Below are 21115 nucleotides of genomic sequence, written 5' to 3'. Positions count from 1 at the left end.
CCTGCACTGCCTCGTGCATGGAGCTGTCACTGTGGAATTGTGGTAAACTTCGATTTTGTACACAAGGCAGAAATGAGTTCCAGTCCCCAGAGCCTCATCTTACAAACTGTTTAGACTAGTTCTCTGCTACCATATCTACAAGGAGTCTTCAGATGTCATTCTTAATTTTCTCTAGTACTGTGTGTCTTGCTGTCAGCAGTGCCACTGCAATAGAGAAAGCTGAGAAAGGAGAGGAGGCATGTTGATTTTTTTTTTCTTTAAGTTCTTAAATTAGGGAGAAATATTTATTTCTGTAGTATTTCAGATCCACTGTATTGCTTCTCAGCAGTGTCATATTTAGCTCTAGTAAGTCACAAGCATATTGAGGGCAGATAGTGGGTACAAATCTGACAGGAAGCTAATGAGCTCTCCTGTGATTATCAGTAAGGACTGTGACTCATTAAATCTCATTTCCTGAGAAAGTCCACATAGGGAGAAGAAATTATCTGGAATAAAGGCCTGAAAACCTAATTCAGTCAGATTTATAGGTGTTCTTGTAGTCACTACATAATAATCGGTGAAAACAGGGAAACCTTTTAATGAGATCTTTTGAAATGGTTAACGTTTCAGGGAGGGGGGTCTGCTTCACTTGCATTGAAGATATAGGCAAAATAGCTTCCCATCTCCCACACTGAACAGATTGATGCATGTTGTGGGTTTTTTTCACTTGTCATTGTAGCAGTGTGATTACAGCTGATATAATAAATAGACACTTAGGTACAGTATGACTTTCATTCAGAGTTATGCTTAAAAATGAACCTGGCTTGTCTGGTTTGTATAGGTTGTGATTGCCTTGATACAGAGTTTTCTTCTTGTGATGCATGTCTGTTTGTGGTATGGTTTTCATATATTATTTAGAGAGGAAATGTCTCTCCCCTGTTGCAGTGAAGAAAGACTTCCACTGATTTTAATGAGCTTCGGCTCACCTTCTAATAGAGTAGCATTACAAGAAGTATTTCTTTTATCAGTTTTATATTTCTGTGGAGATATATGGACACAATCTCACATTATGTTGCATTCTAGCAGTATGTGGATAGTGGCAGAGTTAGTGTGGTCTCACAGTGCAGTAAGGAGGGACCTATCCTTGTCTGACAGACAACTGAGGACCATAGGGCAGTTGTTCACATTTGTACCTCACAGAGTGGGATCTGAAGACTTCAGCAATTAAGCTGGCTTGCCACCGTAACTGTGCTGCTCTTGCTGTTGGGAAGGACCTCACACTGACTGCTACAAGCTCTGGTTTTGAACTGTTTAAATTATGGATGTGTCCCTTAGATTGGGCCAAGCTGGCCACTTAGAAGCTCAGTTTTCTGTTATTATGTTTTGTAATTCCAGCTTCTTCCAGCATCTCTTTTGCACTCTATTTGTGAGGAGCTTTCTCTTCTTTTCCTCTATGACAAGGCAATAATATTGCCACTGAAGTTAATGAGGGCTTATGTGAGCATTGCAGGATAGTAGGAATAATGTATGGATTGATTTTTTTCATTTTCTTTTGTATTTCCCCCATTCTCACTGCACATGACCTGCAGGGGGGACACAGGGCCACTTGCTGGCAGCTTGACTGCTGCTCCTGGTTCTTTTCAGGCACCTGAACTTACTGAGGATTTCAGCTTGAAATGTCTCCATAGGAGGACAAAATGCAGCAGGTTGAGTTTTATATTCTGAGGGGGTAAGGGCGTATGAGATTAGGGCTGTTTGTGACAATACTGGTTCATTTTGCTTGGGTTTTTTTTTCCCTTGTGTGTTTTATGCATCTCTGGGGTATGTAGGATGGGGTTTCGGGGATTGTTATAGTTTTTTTTTTGGTTTTTGTTTGTTTTTTTAATTAGGTATCTGAACCTGCTAGGTCAGTATGAAAGCACTCATTTAGAGAAAACTTCAGTGCAGTGAGATCTTTGACAGATACAGAGTCATAGAATAGTTAGGGTTGGAAAGGACCTTGAGATCATCTAGTTCCAACCCCCCTGCCATGGGCAGGGACACCTAACACTACAGTTACATATTACAAATCCCATCACTGTAAGATGATTTGGGACAAGCCTTTTGAAACCAGCAGATCATCTTTCAGAGCCTTGCTTTGGAGGAATTTGGTGTAGGACGGTCCCCCCCTCCCCCCCTCCCCCCCCCAGTCAGAGGCTGTACAAAGATCTGCTGCATTTTTATCAGCTTGGTATCACCCCAAAAGTTTCCATGAGCTCAGGATAAGGCTGTTTGAAGCCACTGCACAGGAATCACCAGAGACACCTACTGCATGTTCAGATGACGGCTCTCCACTGTAAAATAAAGCCAGTCCTGCCTGTAGCACTCGAATCCTATAGGTCTGGTCCACTTTCTCCATCTGCAATTGATGTGACCAGGTTGTGTATCAGAGAACAATGTTTTTCTTCTAACTAGCCACAGGCATCAATTTAAAACCAAAATGCATTTCTCAAGTGAAGCAAGGCATTGTCACACCACAGAGTCTCTGCCCAACACGTCAGATCATACAGCCACCCGGAATGTCAGCAAGGAATATAGAACTTCATTATATATAAAAGCATATTAAAATACATATTTACATATGAGTTGGGAAAGCACTCGCTTCAGATACATGAACTGTGCTAGGCCATGTTATGTACTCTATATGAAGAAGAATCAGAATTTCTAACAATTGAAATAGCATATATTAGCTTTCTGTGGTACTGTGGTTGAGGATCTGGTTGATTCTGCTGGCACTAAATGATCTTGGAACAGGGAGATAAAAGTGATGTGATTATTAAAATAACAACCAGGAATGTATAGTTTAGTTTGATCTCATAAGGTGGGATCAGAAAGGAGCCCATGTTCAGCATCCGGGGAATGAGAACATAAATGCATTTCTGAACACCTCAGAGTTTCTTTCAGTGTTTTTATCTGAGCTTTAAGGTTTATAAAACTCTTATTTCATCACATTAAATCCAGTCTCCTGGTATGGGAACTAGGGATATTGATGTTTTATCCAAATGCAGTTTGAAGTACATACAATAAAAAATGTGGGACATGCTCTTCCTGTGGACATGTCAGCAACTGTATGCTTGGAACTTACTAGTAGAAGAAAAGTGATCTCTGAACATACACATCAAGGCAAAAAAAGCTATGCCGCAGCTATTGTTACTTGCCTTTGATGCTATAAGTTAGTTCAGCTTCACCAGCTTTATCAGAGCCAGACCGGGTGTTCATGTCTGGGCAGCTTGCAGTGTGCGAGTGGCTGTGCCCTACCTCCTCTGAAGGTGAGGCAGCAGGATTTCTTGATGAGTTGGATCAGGCCCTTTCTCTGCCATTTATTCTATAGTCCTCCAGACAAATTGTGAAAGAGTTTGGATTTGGTTGAAGGGGTGTTTACCTCCATCTTAGCTGATGCTCAGTTCCAGCCAGCACACTGCATGTCATCTGTAGGATGTGCTAGTCAGGAATTAAATCAAAACCGTAGAAAAATATGCTGCACTTTATAACTTGAAAAAGCATTTATTAATGTGGCTATATGAGGTGGAAGTTAGGGAGGATCAGTTTGTGCTATGAATCACACTTTTCTGTTTGGGATAGGAAAGTTATTTAGATGTTCTGTGCTCTTGTCAATGGAATCTGCTTCAGGAGTGTTTTATAATGACAAAAGGAATCCTGTGCAAGACAAAGATAAGAAGCACAATTAATTCTTACTCTGCTGAGAAGCATAGCCAAATTGAAAGAGGAGTTGGAGAAGTGTAAATATTCCTCTGGTAATATATCCCAGAATGATGCTTCCCTGTATTAATCAAAAAGAGCCATTTTTTTTTACTCTATTGTAGGAAAGACTTGGGAACACTGCTAGCAAGTTAAGTTTCCTTGTCTAGCAGATGTGAAAATCTGCAGCTTTATATGAGATTTTCAGTTAAAAATGAGTGAATAATGGAAAAGGTCAAAGATTTAACTTGATATTTTTGCTGGTTTGGTGGTGGGGTTGTCACTTTTTACACTGGAGATTGAAGCTTAATACCTGAAAGACTAAAATTATAAAGCAGTACAAAGAAATCATGTTGGGTCACACAGAAAGGTGATTTATGCTGCAGTATTGCAACTTCAGTGTTTCTTTTTAAAACCTACTAATTTCTTAGTCTAATCTCTACAGGGATATGTGGATTATCTTGATTTTTCTATCTTACTACTACTGGACAACCTGTTGTCCAAGAGCCTCAAAGATGTTACTAGTACTTGGGAGTAAGAGGGGGAAATGTATAGTATTAGCGAACAAAAGGTTCTTGTGGGTCTGTTCTCTGTGATAATCCTCTGAAGACCTCTGTGGGCTGTTTTGAAGTGCTTGGAAACCACAGTGATGAGAACTGTATTAATGCCTGGATAAATTGATTAGTTATGTGACGTGCGTAACTCCATTTAATGCACGCATCAAACTGAAACTAGACCCCTTAAGGCTAATTCACTGCCTCATTAGGAGCCAGTGTAATTCCTACAGCAGTGTGTTTAGATGTGCTGGCTTTGGCAGGCACTATTTCTGTGGAAAATGTAGAATTTAAAGGAATGGCTGGAGAAGTGGCCTACAAGAGAGTGATCCAAAGGTGACAGAAGCATGGACCGATGTCAGCCATGTGGAGGCATGGTATTGGTCAAAGGCTGAAAAACATGTGATGAAGGGGAAGGGGCTTTGATATATTAATGATAGTAAATCATAATCAATTTATACACTATCTGCCATTTACATTCACTTGGATAAGCTTGAAATCCATCAGATTAATGTGTCAAAAGCACACACTGTATATTTGTTCCACCTAATCCCCACTGCTCTTCAGAAGGGATAAATCAGGAGCAAAGTAACCCCATCAGGTTACTCAATTACTAGCTCAAAACTATTCTTAAGCTAAAAACGGGACATCCTGCACATCAGTCAGTCTACCTATCATTTTTTGCACCCTGTCATTGTGCAAGAGGACTGGCATTTTGGCAAAGTGATAATAAAATTAACAAGGTCTATTTCAAGTCAAAAGCTAGAACTTTGTTTTGGGGCTCCATTATCTTCCTAAAGGTCTAATGAGGAGGGACAGGCAATTATTATTATTTATTTCACCAATAAGCTGGATAATCATTTATTGTGAAACTTTTATGTGTTAGAAATGTGTTCCTTGTGCACTTTGTTTAGCGTGGTTGCCTTTTTATCAGACTGAACTGTTGTGTGACATCTTTTATTAGCAGGGCAGTAGGAGGGCACTTGGAGAAAGAAGGATGGGGGGGGAAGAAAGGTGATTTTTGATCTGTGAAGATAATGCAACAAGAAGCAACAGTCCATAAAAACATCACCTTTCAGTCTCTGAAGACATAATGCTTTATGATAACCATAAAACATTTTAGTGCAAAATAAATTGCTGTCCTATTCAAATCCTTAAATGTACTACAGTGGATGTCACTGAAGACATACAGCTATTTTTTGCAATACTGAGATATATTTTATCATAATTTGTGGTGTAGGTGACAACCTTGCACACATGATTGCCTTTTCTTGCTTAGTTAGTTTGCCAAGGTCAGAGTCCTTTGGCCTTTTGTGGAACTATTAGGAAATAAACAGGATCACCAAGTACCATCAAAAGAAAACCTGTTTCCTTGACTTGTTGGTCATATTCCCTTTAAAGATTTGATAGTGTTCTGAGTATGCACTTACTGACTTTTTTATACATGCTTTAACAGATTCTTCTCACTTGTAAAATATACAGGTGATTTTTTTTCTCATTTTCTTCTCTTTTCCCACTTGTAAAATATACAGGTGATTTTTTTTCTCATTTTCTTCTCTTTTCCACTTTCTTTTCAAATTTAGTTTCATTTTGTTGTTTTGTTTTTGTTTGTTTCCAGCTAATTAATTAACAGCATATTGGCTTTGGAGCTGCTGTGAAGAGAACAATGGATGGCAGTTAATGGAAAACACTGCAGTTACAATTCAGCTTAGAAGTCCCTAGCCAGGTAAGCGCCTCAATTTCCCTAGAGTTGAACTCTTCAGATGTCATTTCATGTTGTGCCGCTGGTGAGTCCCTTGGAATGGGCATTCTCAAGGTGTTTCTGGAATTTCATGTTTATTTTTTGCATCAAAACAGTGGAGAAGAGGCTTTGTTGTACGATGTTTTTGTGTTCCTTCTATTGCTCATCATACCGAAGTAGGACATCATGGGAAGGGTGCAGGAAAATGCTAATAATGGTGGCTTATTTGACAACATTATGTAGGAGATACTCCCTGACTCCATAGACATATTGCCTGGGCTGATTTGTTGAAATTTGATATAAAATATGATAGATTGAGTTGAATGGGGGAAAAAAGAAAGTTGATAAAATCCACATGGAACCATGGAAATGTGTTGACCTGATTGGTGACATTTATATAAATTCTATACAAGTGTGAAGAAAAATAAGTTTAAAGTGCATTTTATATGTTTGCCTTTCAAATGCATTGAAGTTTTTGAAACAGAAAATTGGTCGCAATAAAACTTTACCATCTGTCTGGAGTTGTTGGGGTGAAACTATGCCTTAAAGGAAGCCAGTGGGGTTTTTCATGTAATTAAAAATTCAGCCATGAGTGTTTGTTTATATGTGGATTGGTGGTGATACTGTATTAGAAAATGAGGATTTTGTGGTTATGGTGTGGAAGACCCTTCAACCTGTGGTCAGTGCATTAAGGTTGCTAGCATTCAACATTTTGCCAAATACCCTTAAAGGGTGGATGTCAAATTGCCTGATAGTTTGCTTCAGAAAACCTTTTGTCAGATAAAGGGTCCAATTTCAAATGATCAGAACTCCATGTGGATTTGAGGACTTGGAACAATATTGGGTTTGTAGACCTGTGTATTTTCATGAGTCAGCTCCTGTGAAACTCTTGGCAGGATGAGAATTTCCACTCTTCATTAATTGTCACCTCCAATCTTATTCATTTAAAAATGGCTTATGAGAGGTTTTTAATTATTTACCGTGTTACCAATATGGTAAAGGCTGTACATGTGAAATAACCATCTCTTTTATACCAGTTACAGGCTACAAGCAATCTTTTAGCCTTTTTTGAGTCTCAAGAGTATATTACAGCATTTAGAATGTATTAAACTACTTAGAAATGGGTGATTAATATAACAGGTTTTGCATATTTGTAGCAATAGGACAAGAGGTAATGGGTTTAAATTAAAACAGGAGAAGTTCTGTACTGTGAGGGTGGTAAGGCATTGGAATGGGTTGCCCAAAGAAGTGGTAAATGCTCCATCCCTGACAGTGTTCAAGGCCAGGTTGGACAGAGCCTTGGGTGACATGGTTTAGTGTGAGGTGTCCCTGCCCATGGCAGGGGGGCTAGAACTGGATGATCTTAAGGTCCTTTCCAACCCTAACCATTCTATGATTCTATAACATGACTTTTTTTGATGTGTACATCATATGATTGGCAACCCATACGATGTAAGAAAATAGCTACCCAGGGAGACTGGCATACTGGGGCTTCTCACTTTTTAACGTTTCTCCAGTTGTTGCTTATTGCTTGTTGGCAGTTTATTTTAGATTTTACAAATAATAAAAGCAGCAGCAGTAGGAGTGTTTAGCTTTTGGATTCAACAGACACATATATTTTAATTTAAATGACAATATCTAGCAACAAAATTGCTTCATTTTAACTTCATTGCATTTCTTAATCTGTTGGAACTATAATTTAAAAATAATGAATTCAACAGGGTGAATATATGGCTTCCATTAATTCCAAATACTGCTTCCTTTCATCACTTTTTAATTATTTGAATATACTTCTCAATATATTTAACTGGAGTGGAAAAATCATTCAAACCTCAGTCCATTTATGATTACCAGTGTATCTGTAACTTTCCAAATTACTGAACTACAGACTATCATTTTGAGTACCTGTTTTTCCTGTGTGTTAAAAGCCACTGCAATAGTTGAGAAAAATGTTTGGAAAAATGCAGGTTTCACAAACAGTGAGCATCACTGAATGTCTGTTAACAATCACAAGTTCTGCTTGGAAGTTGTGTTAAAGGGCTGACTGAAACACAAGGACATTAATGTTGGTACTGGGAATCTGTGCTGCATCTTGCATCCTTCTATTACCTTAAGATGGCACTTTTCTCAGGAAGCAGGAGCACACAGGCTGTGAGGATTTTTTGATCACCAAGAACCTTTCTTTTTAATGTGCATCATATGTGCAGGCACAGGAGATGTAAGGCCAGGGCCTCGCATTCTGTAAACTTTTTGCCTGCTTTGTGGATCTGGTTTTGAAGTTTTGTCTTCCCTTCATAGAACGTTATTTTCTTCTGACTGTTGAGACTAACCACTGAGTTCCTTCCTTGTTTTTAAGGTAATATCTTATCGAATTTCATACTGGCATCGACTGGTAACAGAAATCATACACCTGTTTGTATCATGAGGTTTATAGATACTGATGTGAAATCTTTCCCACCTTTTCCTGACTGTACCCGAAGCTGATTAATAAGTAGCTGTGTATAACTTAAAGTGGCATTTTGTTCTGATGATAGGACTCCATGACACAGTGAGCATTTTGGACTACATGGTCTGTATCCCATGGCAGCAGTTTCCCTGCCTTGTAATAACCTGAAACCGAGCGTGAAGACTGACAGAGAAACAGACAAATATATTCATGTTTTTTTGTTTTGGCATTCTTGTGCACTTATGTTCAAACAGACATGGACATTGTGAATAATTAGTTCAGACATTACAGTGTGATGGATAATAAGCGTTTGCACATTTTCCTTGCTGCTTAGAAAGAAAAAATGAAACTAGATATCCAGTTGATTCTCAGTTATTCTGGCCTGCTGCTGGGTTTACAGCGTGAACAGGGCTTTTCTCATCTTAGATTGTGATCCTTCAGTAGAAATCAAAATACCTGTTAAAGAACAGATGCCAGTGATGGCATCTGCTGTTCTCTCAGGAGACTAAAATTAACTAACTTCTTAAGAGCTCATGGAACCTGATACTGCCTGTGGCAGGGCAGTGTGATCTGTACTGTGCTTAGACATCAGCTTAGTTAGCTTCCTCATGTTTTGCTTGCCACACTTGTAGGTGGTGAGAGAAAGTAAGCTTTGGACCAAAGTCTTAGTGCTCAAAACTCAGGAAGCTATGTGGTTGTTTTTCTTTGCTGCTGTGCCATCTGAGCAAATCTTGTCAGCATGGGAAGGGTAATGAGAGCTAAGAAAAGAGAAATTGCCTTGTGAGGATGTTTAAAGAGCTACTCCCTATAACTGACAGGTCTTTAGTGTTGAATTCCTTCACTGACTCCAAGGCTAGTTTTCATTGTGTACTTCAAGGTGCTGTGCACTCTGCCTTCTTTAGCGTTTGCATGTAAACTCTTTACTTTTCTCTTGTAATGTCTCTAAAGTTACCATACCAGCCCTTCTTTGCGTTGACTTCTTTATACAGGTGATAGGTTTTTGTTTTTTTTTTGGTTGGTTTGGGGGTTTTGTGGGGTTTTTTCCTCTTTTTTGTGCCAGATTGCTGATTTCTGTCCATCAAAGTCACTCCAATATAGGAATCCTCTTTACATTGTTAATCTCTCACAGAAATGCTACCCCAAGAGAAGCTTTAGCTGGTATTTTATTCCAGACTCTATCTTCCTGTTGTTGCAAGTCCATGATTCATCTCTAAGCGTCACTGTCACTGAGTAGCTGGTAAGGGCTAAGCAATGACAGTGGGTCAAGTCCTAACTTTGCTCAGTTTCCGTTCCAGGTACTGTGAAAGTTTTCCAATTCAGAGTTTAAAAAGGGAAGTAAATCATGAAAAGAAATGGCATGTGTACATAAAGAAACACGTCGCAGTGGGGACTGGCTCACCCAAAGGATGCCTGCCCAGAATAACCTCCCAGAGAGAATAAACACTAATCTTTGATCTGCAGTATACCACAGTTTTCCCTATAGTGTTTCCCATGCTCTACTATGGGCAACTGGTATGTGGGATATGTGGTGTGGTTCTCTAGCTCTCTTTTCTGAGAGCTGTCAAAACTTCTAAGGTGATGAGAAGGATGCAGTAGTTCAGATCAGTGCATAGCCATGCTCAAAAAGCTCAGCCTGTGTCCAGTTGAAACAGCCAGGAGCCAAAACAATTTAGCCAGATGGTCTTAAGTGGTTACTGAGCAGTCACTCCAGCTGAAGATCATAGGTGTAAAATTAGAAGCACTGGCATTGTCAGAAGCTTGTGCAGCTAAGAATTCTTCATTTGTATGGAATCTTCTTATCTGATAAAAATGAAGCAGGCCAGTTACTGAGATTTTGCCTTCAATGTCTTCAAAGCATTCCAGCCAATTTACAGGCAAGGAGGTGCCTTTTTGCAGGCTCAGGGCCTCAAAGCTGAGGAACTCAATAAATAAGAAATGTGTATAACTGTAAATAGAGCACCTCTACTTAATCATTTCATTCCCTTCCACCTGCTTCCGAAGAATAAAGTTTCAGGCAAAAATCTCACATGTCAAGTTTCATTTCTGTTCACATATTTCTAAGTGAATTGCTACTCCCCTCTGCCCCTCCCAACAGGAGTTCGCAGAAGTGCATCCAGACCTTATTATTCTGTTTATGATAGGATGGTCTATTCCAGGATGATGCAGTCCATAGTAAATCTATCTGCAGAATTAATTCTGGGCTTGGGAGAAAGAGATGCAAGTAAAAGCCATAATGATTTACAGTTTGAAGACACAGCTGATCCGAACATAAACATTGAATCAGTTTCTTCTCTATGTCTTAGTTCCATTAGAATAATGACAGTAGGTGACATTTTTCACATTTTAATTGGTATTTTGCTGATTTTATCAGAATTTCTGCTGATCAAAGCGAATTGGCTATTTATTTATTTTGCAGTGATGCTAACTAATCAGTGGAAGTTTAATGTACTGTAATGAATTTTAAATATCCTCCTAGTCATTACTAGTGTGTGAATCTAGACTCTCGTAACAGTTTAAATAATTAATTACTCGAGTAGCAGAAAAGGTAACATTTACTATAATAACATTTTCTTTGAAATATTTCAGTGCCTGTTTTATAGTTCTGTCTCAAATTAGCAAAGGATCATTCTGATCACTGCATCTTCCCCACATGCCTACAGCTCATTTGACCTAGTCCTCACTGCATTGTTTTAGACTGATGGTAAATACCTTAGTTTATTTCAGTAGCTTGATGAATGATAATATATTATTTATACTTCAGTGTCTTTGCTTTAATTGGCTTCTTTTCTGTTATTTATCCATACAGATATATCAATCATTTTTGTTAAATATTAATCATGTGGTTTATGTCATAGTGCTGTTTCCTAGCAATCATGGCATGCCACAAATCGACATCATACATAGAAAAACCAAGGAAAGTTTAAAAAGAAGTAGTAGACTAGTTGAAATAGTTGGTTAACTCCATGACACAATTTTTCATGTACCCTTATGTTAGGAAAGAATGTTAGCATTTATTTAAATGTTCAGGAATAGGGCATATGCCCTGAATTAGAATATTGGCCTTTGAGGACATCACGCCAAGATGTAAAGAATTCGGCATCAGTTTGCCATTAACGCACATCTGTAATCAGGCTCTGAGATGTATTTTTTTTAGGCATTAGAGTTCATTCAGATGTCGTGGTAACTGCATGGGAAGTGTAAGATTAATGCCTGGGATTTAATGTGTTTATATTTCTGGATGTTAGTTCAGGCAAGACAATCAAATAAAAACCCCCTCATTCTTTTCATTGTGCTAAGGGTGAGTCCAGTTCTGGACTCAGTTCCCAGCAGACTGGTGTTTCTGAAGGGACTTGGTGTAATTGCAGCTTTGGTATTTACATATGTTCTTCTAATATGGTAATTTAGGGTTTTTTCAATGCACTTTCTCAGTGGAATATATAAAATGATATGAATGAATTCCCCAACAGATTATCCAGTGTTCTTTCTTGAAACTCAGGAGAGGTGATGTTTTGTGCATGTACAAGGAGCACAGTGTGCAAACAGTCAGGCTGCTCAAAAAAGTATTTTAGGTACATTATTAAACACTCTTCAAAGCTATGTAAGGCTTCCATTTAAGCCACTAGGTCAGATCAGGTATAGATCCTGTGTACAGGGAACCGAAGGGTGTTTTAATGTCTTTGTATCAATTTGAGTGTCCAAGTAAGAGATTTTAACCTTCCTTGAGAGCACCTAAAAGTGAAACTGTTGGCTGATTTCAAAGGCCAAAGTGTAAATACTGAAGTTTCCACTACTGGGAAGTATGTGATTAATATGTGCCAGTTTGTATCTGACAGACAAGTGTTTTTCCTGCAGTTGCTATGTGGAAGAAGCCTACTGGCTTTCATATAAAAAAAAATAATGAATAGGCAAATAAGTGGAAGATGTTTTGATTATTTTTATCCCCAGAACATGTAGAACTTTACCTTTGCTGCCACAGCAAAATGGATATAGTATTCCCAAAATAATACCAATAAAAATCTTTCTCAAGGGCATAATACAAAAAGACACTTAAAAAGTAAAAGGAAAAGCACTGGTGTATTCTGTTATTATTTGTTGTTCTGTTGCTTCTTGTAGTGCATTTAACATGTGAAAAAGACAGAGCTCTGATTTGTGGAATGAGCCTGATTTTGTAGCAAACATTTTCCATACTTATCAGTAGCTATGCTGGAATCTGTCTGGTCTGTTGGGGTTTGGTAGCTTGAGGAATTAATGAATATTCATTCCTTTTCCCTGGGTACAAAGTAAAATAACTAGTAATTAGTATAATATTTAATACTCCTGTTCAAAATAAATAAATCTTTTGTGAAAAAAAATCTAATTATTATAATGTAGCAACTTCTGCGTGTGTAACTGAAATTGGATGTGCTGTTTTGAAAATGCTTTTAAGCCCTCATTTACATGTTTCCAGATCAGTTAATTATTCCCCTTGTATGCATAAAACAGAACTCTGGATTGTCCTTGCATATATTATTCATTTTGCTATCTATCTTCTAAGTTTAGCTGATTCTAATACTTTAATTTTACATTGTTATACCACTGATATTTGTCTTCTAATATAAAAGTTATCCTTGTCTGTGCTTCGCTTTATGCTCATTTTTAAAGGAGATGGCTTACGTGGTAATATGCGTGACTATTATAACTTGATTCTTGTATTTTACTTATCCTACTAAATGAATCATGTCTGGTGTTCCTATGAAAGCAGAGTGTCTCAGATGGGGACATGATAAAGGAAAAGCCTTGGAACTGATTACCAGAGTCAGAGCTTGGGACCCTGGTTGAAACCTGCAGGAGGGTTTGTGGTCACTTTCAATGAGACCTTTCATGTTGATCTCAACATGAGTTGCTGAATTTATAATTTCCTTGTTACCCATTAGGTGGTCATTGCTACAGGAGCAGGCCATCCCTATGTGTTGGAAGAGGGCACAGGCAACTCAGGAGGGCTGCAGAGATGCTGCGAGGTGATACATGAAGAAAATTGAGAAGGGCAGCCCAACTAGAATTTAGTTTGGCTACTACCCTAAAATACAATAAAAAAAAGCTTCTATAAATACATTAGCAACAAAAGAAGGACTAAGGAGAACCTCCATCCTTTATTATATGCAGATAGTGACAAAGGCTGAGGTGCTTAATGCCTTCTTTGACTCAGTGTTTAAATACCACTTGTTCTCCGGGTACCCAGACCCCTGAATTGGACTGAACGGATTAGGATTCCAGTAACCTTTGGATAAGTGGCAGGGCTTTGGCTATAGCTGACAGCCATGGAGTATGAGGAAGGGTGAGATATCCAGCAGTGCTCCTGTTGGATGAAAGTTCAAGGTTAAGGATGCTGGAAAGGAGGACATGAAATACATGCAGGTGATTCAGGAAGAACTGTGTAATGCAAAGAGTAGTAAATGCTAGGGAGGATTTACGGGGCAAAATCAAGTAAGTAGCTGGTTTAAATGAGATTAAGATACCACAGCATTTAACACATACAGAGGAGGGGTTAAAGGATGCTGACAGAACAGGAACTTGCACTAAATAGACATGGAAGAAAGGGGTTTGTCACACCAGCTGATCTTTTCCTGTCTCACAAGACGCTACTGTCTTTTCTAAGTTATTTCTGAGAATACAGAGGGAAAATTGGCAGACCTGTGATTAACAAGGTGCAGGTTTTTGATCTGTGTGGATACGCTTACACACAAGGAGCTACATTAAAAGCCCATGACCAGCTCCTGAATGCTGACTTCCCTTAGGTTTATGGTAGGTAGTGCTAGCTTTACACATGCATAAGTCTTATGATAGTATTCATTTTTACAAGATCCTGGACATTTTCAGGGCCCAGCATATCTGATGTTTGTGTTTTAGTAGCTTATTTTCCTTATTCAAACATGGCACATTTATTTAGTACATGCTTTTCAAACTTTACTTTGAAGAGCGAATGACTAATTTACCCAGGGGGCTGTTCAGTTTTTCAAACATTAATGAAATTGCTTTCACTTTTATGAAGTAAATGAATAGGATTATCCCCATTATAGAGATTACTAGTTGAGGTACAGTGTTAAAAAGTAGTCTTTAAGTCTGCATGCACACTTCAAGATGCAAGGACTCTATCTTTTATCCTTTTTAGCATCAAATACCATGCTTGTGTTCAGGCACAACTCCCGTTGGTTTTGAGCAGAAAGAAAGATTTCAACCAAAAAAGATTTTGCGATCTCAAATAATGATTCTAGAAGTGAAGGATGTGCTATGAAAAAGGATCTCTTTCAAATTTGATTTAACCTCACTTTGCTAAGGAAATCAGTGAATCCAGTTCACCAAATCAAATTCGCATTCGTTAATAATTGTTCATTCAATTTTTTCCAATGCCTGTTTTTTTTTTTTGTGTTTTCCAAATTGAACAAGAAATGATGTTGCAACAACTTCTATAGCTGGTCCAGTGGACAAAAACACTCCCAATGCACAACCTAGACGTTTTCTAAGGAACAGGAATGCAGATCATATACTGAATAAAAAGAAAAGGCACATGCATGGGAGGAGTTAAATAGGTTCTGAATGGGTAGTCTTTCTCCCAGTGATAACCAGCTTCTGAAGGCTTGGGTTTAGTAAGCCCAGAAAATTTCACCAGCACCACTTTCTGTATGTCATGTCTTTCTGATATGTCGTCTCTGGTTTTTCTACCTTTTCTCTAGTGGCATCCTAAGGTAACAGAAAAATTATTTAAGCCTACTTCAGCCATGATCAATCTGTAATCTGCTTGTCATGTTTAATCTGCTTGTCATGTATAGGCTGAGAAAGTTGGGGCTGTTCAGCCTGGAGAAGAGAAGGCTGCGTGGAGACCTCGTAGCAGCCTTCCAGTATCTGAAGGGGGCCTACAGGGATGCTGGGGAGGGACTCTTCATTAGGGACTGTAGTGAAAGGACAAGGGGTAACAGGTTAAAACTTAAACAGGGGAAGTTTGATTGGATATAAGGAGGAAATTCTTTCCTGTTAGGGTGGTGAGGCACTGGAATAGGTTGCCCAAGGAGGTTGTGAATGCTCCATCCCTGGCAGTGTTCAAGGCCAGGTTGGACGAGGCCTTGGGTGGTATGGTTTAGAGCGAGGTGTCCCTGCCGATGGCAGGGGGATTGGAACTTGATGATCTTAAGGTCCTTTCCAACCCTAACTATTCTATGATTCTATATCCATCATATAGGACTACTAACTATATGAACACTGTAGCTGATGGCAGTAGTAAATTGTCTGTCTGTGGCAGGTGAGAGGCACTGTTGCAGAGTAAAGCAGAGGAGTGGTAATGTTTGAGGACTCTGATTCCATGCAAGACCTGTGAAATGGTGGCAACTCCAGTAGTTTCTTTTGCCTGCATCCTGTGAATTCCTGCCTCCTTCCTGACCTCTCTGACCTATTCCTGTCCCATCTTACCACCTCCTTACCTCCTTTTACCCCAGTTCCATTCTCTCCATCTATCCTGTCTCAAGACTTCCTCCTACAAGATGAACTCCCACTCATGCCAGTCAAGTGGGTCAACTCAATGTTCACAGCATGATGCATTTGCTCTAGCTCTCCTGTGGAATTTTCTCTGATGTGACTCTACCTCTTTGTCTTCCGTGTGTTCATGGTCAACAAAATGCTTACTGAAGTTGGCATTGATAGATAGCACCCTTAGAAACACTCTGTACTGGCCACTCCTCTCGAAGCCGTCGGTTTGGCTTTGCCAGATGCTGGCAGATCTTACTGTCTTTCGCTCTTGGTTCATTTTTTCAAGGCTGTCACATCGACTGTCATGACTTTGTTTTAAAATGAAATAGTAAACTGAAAAGAACAAGGAGCTAGCATGAAGGATGTGCCAGCCTGCTGTTTTTCATGTGCTGGCCCAGAGTCCTGCTGCACACAAGGAGCTAAAGAATTGCAGGGGGGATGGAGGGTGGAAGAGGGACTTATTCATACAGTGAATTTGAGAAATCCTTTTCTTGTCTGTACTGACACAATGCCAGTTCTCTGTGTGGATGGTTTTAAACTCTTTGTTTTAGTTGTATTGTACTGTATGTTTTGCTACAGGTGGTGTGAACTTTGATATCAGTAAATTCTAACTCAACTATAGGTAATGTGCTTTAGATACTTCTTGGAACTATCGGTTTTCTGGCACTATTGCCAGAACAACCTGGTCTTTTATTCTTATTTAGGATCTGTAGGTAGGTGTTTCTTGGTAATTTGTTTCTCTTTGTTTCACTTCAATCTTTCTTAATAATTCTCTTTAAAAATCTGCATTAGAGTATATTAGTGTAATAAGACTTTAAGAACTAACACAGGCCCTTGGGGAAGGAACTTGCCTTACTGGTTTTGTAAACCTTTGTGCATATTTGTGATGGTACAGAAAGAATTATTAATGGTAATACTATGAATCATTTCCTAATAAATTTATATGGAAAGGTTGTGCTGGAAAGGCTGAAGAGAAAGAAGCAATAGAGATAAACAGGCTTGGAAGGTGATGTTATAAAACCTTCTACAAAGCACTTTATTGAGTGGAAAGTAAGAGAATTTACTGTTCTGCCTCTAGGTAGGTTAGAGCTATAGTTAGGGACAAATAAATTGTGACTTTACATTTAAGCTTGTCCAGTTGTCCTTCAGCTCAACTCAGTCCCTGCCTGTCCTGTTTCAGAGGTATAGTGGTAAATTAAGGTGGAGTAATTTGGTTGTGCTTGTGTTTGTTATCTGTCAGAAGTGAATAAACCCTGCATTGCTGAAGTCAGAAGCAGGTGGACTCCTCTTATTCCACTTGTGCCATAGCAATGACGACAGCATTTGGTCGTAGTGCCTCTCATGACAGCCAGCCACGTGCCAGCAGTTCCCAGAAAATCAGCTGGTGATGCACAACTTTTTGCAACCTCTTCTGACTGATATGAAATTGCAGTTGATGATTAATTAAAAACATATGTCTTTATTCTGATGAGATATTTTGATAGGTAGTCTCTCATTTTGATATCATAGGCTTCTGTTTCCTAAAATACATTGCTGACATGAAAATATTTAAACATATTTTGATTAACTTTGGTTTTCACAGATGTATTCCATACCAAAACCCAATCACTGTAGTTATGGTCTAATTTTATAACTGCTTTGCATTGTTTATGTGCATATCTGCTTTTAACAGAGGCATGCCAAGATTTATCAGTAGATCGCTGGGTTTAAAAAATGTTAGCAGAGAGAATTGCAGAGCATTCTGCATCTGAAGCCCATTGCAGTCCTGTAGGTTTTTACCTCCTTCCCTTTGTAGACAAATAATAATAATTAAAAAAAAAAAAAAATAAAAAAACCATCTAAAATACAGTGTTTGGTATTAAGATTTTTTTTTTTTTGAAAGGTTCTCCATTCTCTCTGGCCTTTCAGGACAAGATACCCGTGAGGAAGAAAGTAGAAACTCTGCAGTGCAAAGTCTCAAGCATTCTTTGGGCTTCCAGTATTCCAGAAAGATTCTGTAGAAGTGGGAGGTGTTTGCCATTTGCATTACATGTCAAGAGACTGTGTATTGTACTGCTCTTGCTCGTGATATGTTTTCCAGTACTTTGTTCCCTAATGAGTCCAAGGGGGCTTTAGGTATCTATTCCTTTTGTTCGGAGTAGCCAGTTCTTTGCAAAATCAGTTTCATGTGAGGGCCTTTACATATCCATAAAATTTTAGTGGGACTAAAACCACTTTCTGGGTACCCTTAGGGTTGCATATTAAATGAAACTGAAATTCATGTCCCATTGGAATATGGAAAATATTAGGTTATCTGTGGATGTTTTAAAATCAGTGAAGCCATATATTTCTGACTTCTGCTTTTACACACTCAAACCTCTCACCAGGGAATTGCCAGTACTCTCTGAGCTTGATCCATAAAAAAGTTCAGGAATGTAGAGATCAAAAGCCTCTGGGAATCATTTTGCTGCTGGGCATGACTGCAAACCTTTTCCTTCTTACAAACACCCACTAGTCAGGTACCTGAGATGTACTCTGATTGATCTGCAGATGTACCACTGGGCTAGCCACTTGTCATACAAAATGTGTCAGAATTTGCACATCAATTGCAGCATTACTTCAAAAATCATACTTCTCTATGAAAATAAAACAGAAAATCACATGCCATTTAAACACCTCAGCAGTAATTCTGTTGCTTCAGGCACTTAAGCTCTAATAACTGTTGGCATTTTCATTCCAAACCTATTTTTTGAGAAATTTAAAAGAGCACTGTCAGTTCATGCCATTTTGAAGTGATCTTAGCATACATGAATGGGGCAGAAAACTGGCACTTAGGCCAGTCACTTGAAAATTGCTTGCTTTGGGCTTGCACTGGTCATCCTGCTTCTGTTTTCTGTTCTGTTACACAAGGTACTCAGCTGCATACATAAAATAGTTTTATAAGCTTTGGCAGAAATGCATCCCACTAAATGCCCAAAGCCAAATTAAATATGACGATACTATTTTTTCTTGTGGTTTGGAGAGATATTATTGATTTTTTAATTTATTTAGTTTTTTAACTGATTTTTAGTTTTTTGGTTCTGTTGAATACAATTCTCAGGCTGAACTCACCCCGCTTTGCTTCCTGAGACTTTCTGCTTGAAAAATCATCTTCCTTTAATGTAAAGATGCCTATACAATTTATTTTGTGTGGCATGCAAAATTTCACTTGGAAGAGATCTTAGTCTAACTTTTTAGTTCCAGATTTAACAGTCACAGTCCCTTGCCTAGCCATTGTTGGCACAATGTAATGAAGAAGTGTCTCATGACTTTCTGCAGGGTTGCATGTTCGTACAGCTGGCTCTGAGAACTGGCTGTGTGTTCAGAGAGAGCTCCAGTATCCAGATCCCATTCTGGTGGAAGATGATTTTGCTATGGAAATGATGCCGTTACAGCACTTACTGGAGACGGGAATGTTTTCTACTTCGTCATGTGCCCCTGATTAAACCACACTGGCTGATTAAACTATGAATGAAATGCCACATTGACAGGCCTATATTGCATGACATGCTAGGAAGATCACAGAGTGAGTAACTGTGGACTGGTCCTGTTCCATTACCAGCTTGATGAGAATAATGGGTTCCAGTTGTGCCATTTTCTGGTTTTGTTATTGTCTGCACTCTGAAACTGAATTATCAGGCCCCAGTGTGCTTGTAATAATTTGATCTTCTCAACAACTTTTTTCAGTCTTTCAGTTGCTTGGTTGACCTTGTTTTTATGTTGGTGGGGTTATTGATGGGAGTAGCCAATGAAATGGGTAGTGAACATGGGAAGCTTTTTCAGTATGAGTTATTAAACTCCTGCCAGAGCCTGCATTTATTATAATTATCACAAAACTGTTCTGTGGCCTCATAAACTTGCGCGGTGATTTATAAACTTAGGCTTAAAGTTTGCTAATGCATATGTGCGAATATTTTTGTCTGAAGGAAGTCATACCTGAGGTTGCTATAGGTAGAGTGGGTTCCTCACACCAAGACACTCAAAGTATTTATTTAGACTGACTGGCATTGTGGCACTGGAGGTGAAACCCAAACTACTTTGCTCACATTCCTAAAGTCTCAGTATGTTTACTTGTGATGGTCTAATCCTGCAGGGTTCTGAATCCTGAACAAGAGTCATCTGATTGCACAGTGGATTCTAAAGCAAGAAATACAAAACTGAGCCTACGAAAAGCTTCTTTGATGTTTTCTTAGCATGTTAGCTAGGAGCGATAGGAACAGAATGTCTGTAGCTTACAGCAGCAGATGGCTGGATGCTCCATGCTTCTGCATTGTTTAACATTCTTGCCGCTCTTCCAGCTTCTGAAGTTCAGCTAGAACAGGTCTTAGTAGGCTGGTTTGATAAAATTTTGGTTAAGTTTGATGTGCAGTTACAGTTTTACTTTTTCATTAAATCAGATGTTGTGTTCTTCACTTAAATCCTTGAGTTTGCAGATCTGTTTGCAGGACCTGTGCTGGAGGCAGAGGCCAAATGACTGTGATTATTTGGTGTTCAAGCTGCCTGTGTCCAGCTAATGTCAGTAAGTCTAAACGTAGGGGGGGAAACTGGGTTAAAAGGGAGTGAGCACCTCATTAGTTGCTCTCCTCCCTCCTTGAAACTCCTGGCTCTGGCAACTGTAGTAATCCCAGCTTCTAATTGCATTACTTAGCACTGCTTGTCAGCACATTAACAATGCAATAGGCTTCAGTGCAAATAATATTCTAAGAACCAGTTTAGAGCCTCTGTCTTCTCCACACCCAGGACCAGCAAGTGTCTGAGGTAAGACAGTGTTTTCATCATTCCCAGACCTGGGTTAAATATCAAGTATACAGACATCAAAGTGAGAATCAAATACTGCATCAAGATATAAACAGGTAAGATACTTTCCAATAGAGTAAACCCAGAGCAGTATGAAAGGTTTTAAAAACCATTTTAGGTTATGAGTTGGAGCAATCTGATCTGACTTGGACTAATTTTACTTTTCTCACAAGGGACTTTGAACTTCAGGGGTAGGCATAAGATGATGTCTGTGTTTCTGGATAAGAGTAAATGTGAATTCATTGTTAATACACTCGATTTTACAGATTAGTACAGCTTTAGGAGCACAGTAAGTTGCCTAGAACAGTTTTGACCACACTGTGCCGAGATAATTTGTGTCTTCTG

The 21115-nt window shown here is 38.9% G+C and overlaps 1 long non-coding RNA gene across 5 annotated transcripts in view; it reads left to right on the top strand.

Moving 5' to 3' along the window:
- The first annotated feature begins 5824 nt into the window (after positions 1-5824).
- Positions 5825-21115, top strand: part of LOC133209154 (uncharacterized) — a 187059-nt gene continuing 171768 nt past the window's right edge. The window contains exon 1 of one of the 5 annotated variants that reach the window (XR_009724617.1): positions 5825-5997. This is a non-coding gene — a long non-coding RNA (uncharacterized LOC133209154). The remainder of the gene's footprint in view (positions 5998-21115) is intronic. The other 4 variants (XR_009724616.1, XR_009724613.1, XR_009724614.1 and 1 more) reach the window with 4 other exon arrangements.

The sequence above is a fragment of the Neopsephotus bourkii genome, unplaced genomic scaffold (assembly GCF_033783945.1).
Source record: "Neopsephotus bourkii isolate Nb327-2 ecotype Australia unplaced genomic scaffold, CSIRO-AGI_Nbou_v1 NB_318, whole genome shotgun sequence".
In the NCBI taxonomy this organism is placed as follows: Eukaryota; Metazoa; Chordata; class Aves; order Psittaciformes; family Psittacidae; genus Neopsephotus; species Neopsephotus bourkii.
Note: the sequence above shows the minus strand (reverse complement) of the source record. Positions and strands in the feature narration are given on the sequence as shown.